General features: G+C 39.3%; 1 protein-coding gene across 1 annotated transcript in view; it reads right to left on the bottom strand.

Moving 5' to 3' along the window:
- LOC122252350 (uncharacterized) overlaps positions 1 to 4,800 on the bottom strand; it is a 147,284-nt gene extending 142,484 nt beyond the window's left edge. Inside the window, exon 1 of the mRNA XM_086531820.1 lies at positions 4,509 to 4,800. The gene's annotated coding sequence lies outside the window, so the exon portion shown is untranslated. The remainder of the gene's footprint in view (positions 1 to 4,508) is intronic.
- Between the last annotated feature and the right edge of the window lie 3,798 nt (positions 4,801 to 8,598).

Raw genomic sequence — 8,598 nt, 5'->3', positions numbered from 1 at the left:
GCTAATGATGATATAGTAATAATGAGGATGATAATAATGATAAAAATAATAATCATAATAAAATTAACAGTGATGTTATGGAAATTATATACCAATGACGATAATGATAACAATAATAATGAAAATAACAAGAGCAATAATGATCATTACTATCATAGCAATGATAACATCAGCAACAGGAATAACAAAAATTATAATAATATCAATAATAACAATGATAACAGGAATGACAACAACAACACTACTAATACTAATAATGATAGTAACAATTACAACCACAACAATGGTAATAATATTTGATAATAATAATAATAATAGCAATAATGATGTTCAAAATAATCACAGTAATATTTACAGTAATATTTACAGCTGCAACATTGCATCACCTTAACAAAACAGGAAATAATAGCGACTTTAATGTAAATAATCTAAGAAATAATCTTTATCAGTATCATTAAATAAATACCAGTAAATATTTCACTAATTATCCTTCCAAATTCTCTCATGCGCAGCAATAATACAGGAATGTCATGCACAACTAGGAGCATATTTCTTTGCTCTCTTTTTTATCATTGTTTTAATATAATCATTTATCACCTGTAAGCCATTTTGAGTCATGCTACGTGGCTCCGTCATGCAGCGTTTGTCATGCAATCGAAGGGATGTTCAAGTCAGCTTTATTGAATTTTCACTATACTTACATGTGCCTGTGTGTGGGAGTAAGGAACGAGAGATAGGAGCGAAGTGAGAGAGAGAGGAGAGAGGAGGGAGGGAGAGAGGGAGGGGAGGGCGGGTGGGAGGGAGGGAGGAGATGGAGAGAGAGAGAGAGTCGGAGAGAGAGAGAAGAGAGAGTGAACGAGAGAGAGAGAGGAGAGTCGAGAGAGATGACGAGAGGGATAACGGAGTGTGAGAGAGGAGAGCGGGAGGGGGAGCGAGGGAGAGGCGGGAGGTGAGGGGGGGAGAGATGAGAATGGAGAGAGATGAGAGAGAGGAGATGGAATGAGAGAGAGAGAGAGAGAGAGAGATGAGAGGAGAGAGAAGAGAGATGAGAGATGAAGTGAGAGGAGAAGAATGGACGTGGGCGAGAGGTGTGGAGGAGAAGGCGAAGATGGAGAGAGGATGCAGCAGATGAGAGAAGAGGGGGAGGGGGAGAGAGGGCGGGCGGGTAGGGAGGGAGGGGAGGGAGGAGAGAGAGAAGAGAGAGAGAGAGGCGGGTAGGAAAGAGAGGAGAAGAGAGCGGAGTGGAGGGAGGAGAGGGAGAGGAGTGGCCGATGAGAGAGAGAGTGAGAGAGAGAAGAGAGAATGAGAGAGAGAGAAAGGGAGAGAGCGAGAAAGAGATTGAGATAGAGAGAGAGAGAAAGATATTGAGAAGAGCGATTAGAGATGAGGGGAGAGAGAGAGAGGAGAGAGAGAGAGAGGGAGCAGAGAGTTGGTGGAGGGAAGAGGAGGAGAGAGAGAGAGAGAGAGAGAGAGAGAGAGAGAGAGAGAGAGAAAAAAAAATAGATTGAGAAAAAGAGAGAGAAATGGAGAGAGAGAGAGAGAGAAGAGATTGAGAAAGAGAGAGAGAAATGGAGAGAGAGGAGGTCAGGGAGAGAGGGAAAGGGAAAGGGCGAGGGAGAGAGAAAAAAGGAGAGGGAGGAAGTGACGGAGAGAGATATTGGTAGAGGGAGAAGGCAAGGAAAAGAGGGAAAGGGAAGAGGAGAGGATGAGAACCAGTGAGAGAGAGGGAGGGAGAAGGTGAAGGAGAGAGAAGGAGAAGGAGAGGGAGAAGGTGGAGGAAAAGGAGAAGGAGGAGAAGGAGAGAGGGGGATGGAGAAGGTAAGGGAGAAAGAGCGGGAAAGGAAGAAATTGAGAGAGAGAGAGAGAGGGATGGAGAAAGAGAGAGAGAAAGAGAGAGAGTGAGAGAGAGAGAAAGAGAAAGAGTACGAGAAAAAGAAAAAGAAAGAGAGAAAGACTAAAAGAATTTCAGTCGTGAATATATACATGTGTGAATGAGAGAGAGAGAGAATGTATTACAGCTGTGTTTGTGTACCAATGTAATGAATGTACCTCGGTTCGCTTATGTAGTATACATACATATTTCTAATAGTGCATTCATGTGCATGTGTACGTATATCATAATAAGTGTACACCTCAACTATAAATATTACACTACCGTCTCACACACGACATGTCATGTGCATTATCATTACGTGTACATTATGTACATTATCATTTCGTGTACATCCATACTGTTATATTCACACGCCTGGCAACAGTCCGGAATAGCCTGTTTTTTACCGGTACATCATATGCATAACACAAACAGAAAGAATAAAGATTTTTTTTAAAAGTTAAATTAAATAGAATAAAGTTAAAGCCATGTTATAATTAGGTGTACATCATGTACATTATCATTTCGTGTACATCCATACTGGTATATTCACACGCCTGGCAATAGTTCGGAATAGCCTGTGCTTTACCGGTACAGCATATGCATAACACAAACAAAAAACAAAAACAAAAACAAAAATATATATATATGTATTTTTTTTTTTAAGTTAAATTAAATAGAATAAAGTTAAAGCCATCTTTCTTCACTTGTTATCGTGCCTGTCAAAGCGACTGGCGTTTTGCTTTTGTTTTCGTTGCTATCTGTTCCTGTGTGTTCATTTTGCTTTCTTGGGATTTTCCGTTGATTTGACGTTCTCGTTTATTTTCGTTCGATTTTTTTTCTTTCTCTGTTTAGTTCTTTCTCTCGCATCTGTTCTGAGCGTGGTGTGTTTTATTTGTTTGTTTGTTTGCTTGGTTTGAGATAGTATAGCTCTTAGTAATGACTGGTTTACGATGGGTTGGTTGAATTTTAGTTGTATTTCTGAAACCATATTTTGCTTACATACCTTTGGGTTTTATTTAATATTCATAACAACAATTGCAATGCTAGTAATGAAAGCAGCAACAGGACATTAAGGCAATGGTCACAATCCTCACCTCTTCTTTATTCTCGTCCTTTCTCAGCCTGTCCCCTTCCTTCTCCTTTCCCCTCGGGTCTTCGTTTCCCTTCTCTTCTTTCCCCTCTTTTTACTTTCTTCTCTTTTATCTCTTTCTTTGCTTCTCTCTTCTTTTCGTTTTGCTAAGATTCGTTCCCATTTTTTGCCTCTCCCTTCTCCTACCCTTCAGTTCTTCTTCTTCTTCTTCTTGCTTTTTTCCCCTCTACCACTTCTTCTTTCTTTTCTTTTCTTTTTCCTCCTTCCATCTCCTCCTCCTCTTTCCCTCAACCAAACACTCCCCTCCCCTCCCCTCCCCTCAACCAGCCTTCCCCCACCCCCTCCTACTCTCAACCAACACCTCCTCCTCCTCCTCCTCATATTACTCCCCTCAACCAGCCCTCCTCCCCCCCCTCCCCCTCCCCTCCTCCTCCATCTCCAAAGTTTGGCAGCTTCCCCTTCCTCCTCCTCCCCCCCTCCCCCCCTTTTTCCAAAATTTTCTCAGGATCTCAAGCCACTTTGCGGAGAGACGAGTACTCTACTCCCCTCATCCCCCTTCCCCTCCCTCCCTATTCCACCCCCCCAACCACCCCCACCCACACCAGCCAGGTCATAGTGCCCCTTTTTGAATTCCACTTCTTTCCACTGGCTTACCACTCACTGCACGCACTCGACACTTTTTTTTTCTTCTTCCACCTCTCCCCTCCTTCTTCTCTTCTTCAATGCTCCTCTTTTACCCCTTTCCTTACTCCCTTACCTCTTTTTTTTCTCCTCCCCTCTCCCTCTCCCCCCTTCCCCTCCCCCACCCCCACCCCCACACACCTCCTCTTCCTCATATTTACTCCCCTCCCCCCCCTCACACACCTCCTCTTCCTCTTATCTACTCCCCTCCCCCACCCCCCCCTCACACACCTCCTCTTCCTCTTTCCTACCCCCTCCCCCCCTCACACACCTCCTCTTCCTCTTACCTACCCCCCTCCCCCTCCCTATCTCATTTGGTGGTGTGAGAGGACCCTGCATGTCGCTTAACATGTTAATGCTGCTCCTCGATCTGTTGTCGGTAATGTTAGGTCGGTTTGAAGTGAAGAGTGGGGAGGGGGGAGGGGGAGGGGAAGGAGATGAGGGGGGGAACAGCGACCGGGGGGGGGGGGGCTGTTGTATATATTGAGGGAGGGGGAGGGGGTTCCAGAGACCATGAGGTTAAGTATAAATATATATATATAGATATATATATATATAATATATATATATATATATATATATACATATATATATACACACATACACACACATTCACACACACACACACACACACACATATATATATATATATAATTCATAATATAATATATATATACATATATATATATTATTTCATATAAATTAGATAATATACTCATAGATATATTATATATATAATTTATATATAAACATAACCTATAACACACACATACACACACATTCAACAACACACCACATTTACAACACATGTTTCCACCGTGTATAACTGGCATGACTTTGTCATGGGATGGGACCCTTTACCTGTATTAATGACAGAGAGGCGTAATCAAGGAAATAGATACCACCACATTACGGCCGTGGATATAAAACTGTTGTCGGTATTTTTTTTATTTTCTCTCTCTCTCTCTCTTTCTTTTTCTTTTCCAAGTCGACGATTTTCAAAATACAATACAATGACCGATAAAAAGGAAACTCACTTTCGCTACGGCTTATCTTGGTTCGTCAGCCATTGCACTGATCACACACTCTTAGTAACAAGACAGCCGACAGCCGCACACAAGGAAGGGAGCAAGAGCGCACGTCCTTCCCCCTCTCGTGCCCCGTCGATACTGAGCTCACGGGAACCCGCATTCTCGGGGAATCTCCGGGATGTCGTGAGCCGAACTTTAGTAAAATATCCAAAAATATACAAACGTGTATATATAATCCATCTGCGAATACATTATGCAATACGCTGCAATCGGTTGTATCAACGGTGCCAGACAAAGGAAACGCTCATCCCTTTTTGGCCTCAATTGCTTATTATCCCCTTTGCTTTCTCTTCTTCAAGAAAGCGGAACTACACAGAAATTAATTACACCTCCGGAGGATAACCAGAAGGACGAGACAATTAGAAAAAAAGAAAGAAAAAGAAAAGAAAAAAAGGAAATGGCTGTTGACGCAATGGAATCCTCTCTGAAACGCAGTGAGAGCAATATATATTCATCTTGGTTAATGGTCTTGAAGACAAACCATGGCTTGTGATCAAAGGCGTTTTCTAACGAAGAAGATGACGGTGTAAAACATTTGGGATAGCGATCACCCTCTCCACTGGTTCGTTTACTCGCTGTGACGATGGTGTCATTGGTAGTCTTTTTTTATAACGCTTCAAAACAGAAGGATATTGTGTGTTGGGTTTGTGGGGTGCAATACCCTTTCTAAACCTCTCTCTCCCTCTCTCTCTCTCCTCTCCTCTCTCCTCTCCTCTCTCTCTCCACTCTCTTCTCCTCCTCTCACGCCCTCTCTCTCCTTCCTCTTCCCTCTCTCATCACTCTTCTCTCTCTCTCTCTCTCTTTTTTTTGCTTAGTCATCGGTATTATTGTTTTTGTCTTTTCATTTCAACATCAGTTTTATTATCATTATCATCCATGTCGTTTTATTCAATTATCTCCATCATTATAATCATTATGATTATCATCAGCGTCATTTCATTAAGCCATCATCATCGTCAGCATTATCATTATCATTATCAACATCATTTCATTCACAATCATCATCATTTCCGTTCATCACCCTCATCATCACCACCCTCATCATCATCATCATCATCAATATCAACATCATGACATCCAATCACCCTAATCCTAATCCTAATCACCCAGATCATCACCAAAATCATAATCATCACAATCATCACCATCATCACACACGTCATTAATCCCATGCGAACTAACGAGTGGGAAATCCGTTTACGAATTCCGTTCCGTATCTCATCCTTTTTATGTGTAAACAGAGGTACAGTATGTATGTTAATAAATACTTTTGTAATTATTACAGGTATCGAATTATGACGCTATGAATTCATATATTCACGAACTCCGACTCGGATGCGAGCGTTCACTTTTGTCACACGAATTCAGACGCATAAATATGAAAGTAATTCATGATTTATAGATATTAGGATAACTTGATTTGTTTCTATGAATATTTATGTGTATATATATGCTGTATATATATATATATATAGGATATATTTAAATATAATATATTTATAAATTATATATCACAATTAATATATACACATACACACACATTCACACACACACACAACACACACTCTTATATATATATCATATATTTCATATATATATATTTTATTAATTATATATAAATATATTATATAATAGATATATATATATAGTTATATAAATGATATAGTATATATATAACTATTATTTTAAAAATATTACATATACATATACTATATGATAAAAACACATACCACACACAAACACGAACACATCACACACACATGTTTCACCGTTATATAACTGGCATGCGTTGTCTGGGCAGTGGGACGTTACCTGTATTAATGACAGAGAGGCGTAATCAAGGAAATAGATACCACCACATTACGGCCGTGGATATAAAACTGTTGTCGGTATTTTTTTTATTTTCTCTCTCTCTCTCTCTTTCTTTTTCTTTTCCAAGTCGACGATTTTCAAAATACAATACAATGAGCGATATAAACAAGAAACTCCACTTTCGTACGGTTATCCTTGGTTCGTCAGCATTGCACTGATCACACAATCTAAGTAACAAGACAGCCGACAGCCGCACACAAGGAAGGGAGCAAGAGCGCACGTCCTTCCCCCTCTCGTGCCCCGTCGATACTGAGCTCACGGGAACCCGCATTCTCGGGGAATCTCCGGGATGTCGTGAGCCGAACTTTAGTAAAATATCCAAAAATATACAAACGTGTATATATAATCCATCTGCGAATACATTATGCAATACGCTGCAATCGGTTGTATCAACGGTGCCAGACAAAGGAAACGCTCATCCCTTTTTGGCCTCAATTGCTTATTATCCCCTTTGCTTTCTCTTCTTCAAGAAAGCGGAACTACACAGAAATTAATTACACCTCCGGAGGATAACCAGAAGGACGAGACAATTAGAAAAAAAGAAAGAAAAAGAAAAGAAAAAAAGGAAATGGCTGTTGACGCAATGGAATCCTCTCTGAAACGCAGTGAGAGCAATATATATTCATCTTGGTTAATGGTCTTGAAGACAAACCATGGCTTGTGATCAAAGGCGTTTTCTAACGAAGAAGATGACGGTGTAATAACATTGGTATAGCGAACACCTCTCTCCTGTTCGTTTACGCGCTGTGACGATGGTTTCTTTGTTAGTCTTTTTTTAGAACGATTAAAAACAGAAGGATATTGAGTGTTTGGTTTATAGGTTTCAATTCCCTTTCTCTCTCTCTCTCTCTCTCTCTCTCTCTCTCTCTCTCTCTCTCTCTCTCTTCCTTGTCCCTCTCTCCTCCTCTCTCTTCTCTCTCTCTCTCTCTCTCTCTCTTTTTTTTGCTTATTCATCGGTTATTATTGTTATTGTCTTTTATTTTCAACCTCAGTTTTATTATCTTATCATCCAAGTGTTATATTCAATTATTCCATCATTATTCTATTATGATAATCATCAGGCTAGTTCTATAAAGCCATTCATCATCGTCGCATTTATTTCTTATCAACCTCATTTCATTCACAATCATCATCATTTTCCGTTCATCACTCATCCTCCCACCCTATCTTCATCATCATCATCCAATATAAACATCAGCATCCAATACCCTAATCCTAATCCTATCACCCAGATCATCATAAAATCTCTATCCTCACCATCTCTCCATCATACCCACGTCATAAATCCCATTGCGAATAAGAGTGCGGAAACCGTTTACGATTCCGTTCCGTATCTCATCCTTTTTATGTGTAAACAGAGGACGTATGTATGTTTATTAAATATACATTTTGTAATTCTTAACAGGTATCGAATTATGCCCGCTAAGAATTATCTATTCACGAACTCCGATCGGGCTGTTACGAGCGTTCACTTTTGTCACACGAATTCAGACCATATTATATTGAATGTATTCATGATTTATAGATATTAGGATAACTTGATTTGTTTATATGAATATTTATGTGTATATATATGCTGTATATTTTTATATATCCTTATAAATATAATTTAATATATATATATATATTATATATTTATTATATATATATATATTATATATATTAATATTATATTTATATAGATTACAAAAACACACCACACACCAACAACAACCTATATATATATATATATATATATATATATATATATATATATATGTATATATGTATATGTATATATATCTATATCTGTACCTATATATCTATCTTTCAATCTATCTATATGTATATATAGATAGATAGATAGATAGATAGATATAGCTATATATATGCATACACACACATACACACACATTCATACACACACACATTTACACACATGTTTCACCGTTATATAACTGGCATGCGTTGTCTGGGCAGTGGGACGTTACCTGTATTAATGACAGAGA

This window comes from Penaeus japonicus, unplaced genomic scaffold (assembly GCF_977035675.1).
Source record: "Penaeus japonicus unplaced genomic scaffold, GWHDUDI00000001_assembly GWHDUDI00000036, whole genome shotgun sequence".
NCBI classification, from domain to species: domain Eukaryota; kingdom Metazoa; phylum Arthropoda; class Malacostraca; order Decapoda; family Penaeidae; genus Penaeus; species Penaeus japonicus.
This window is presented reverse-complemented; position numbering and strand designations above follow the sequence as displayed.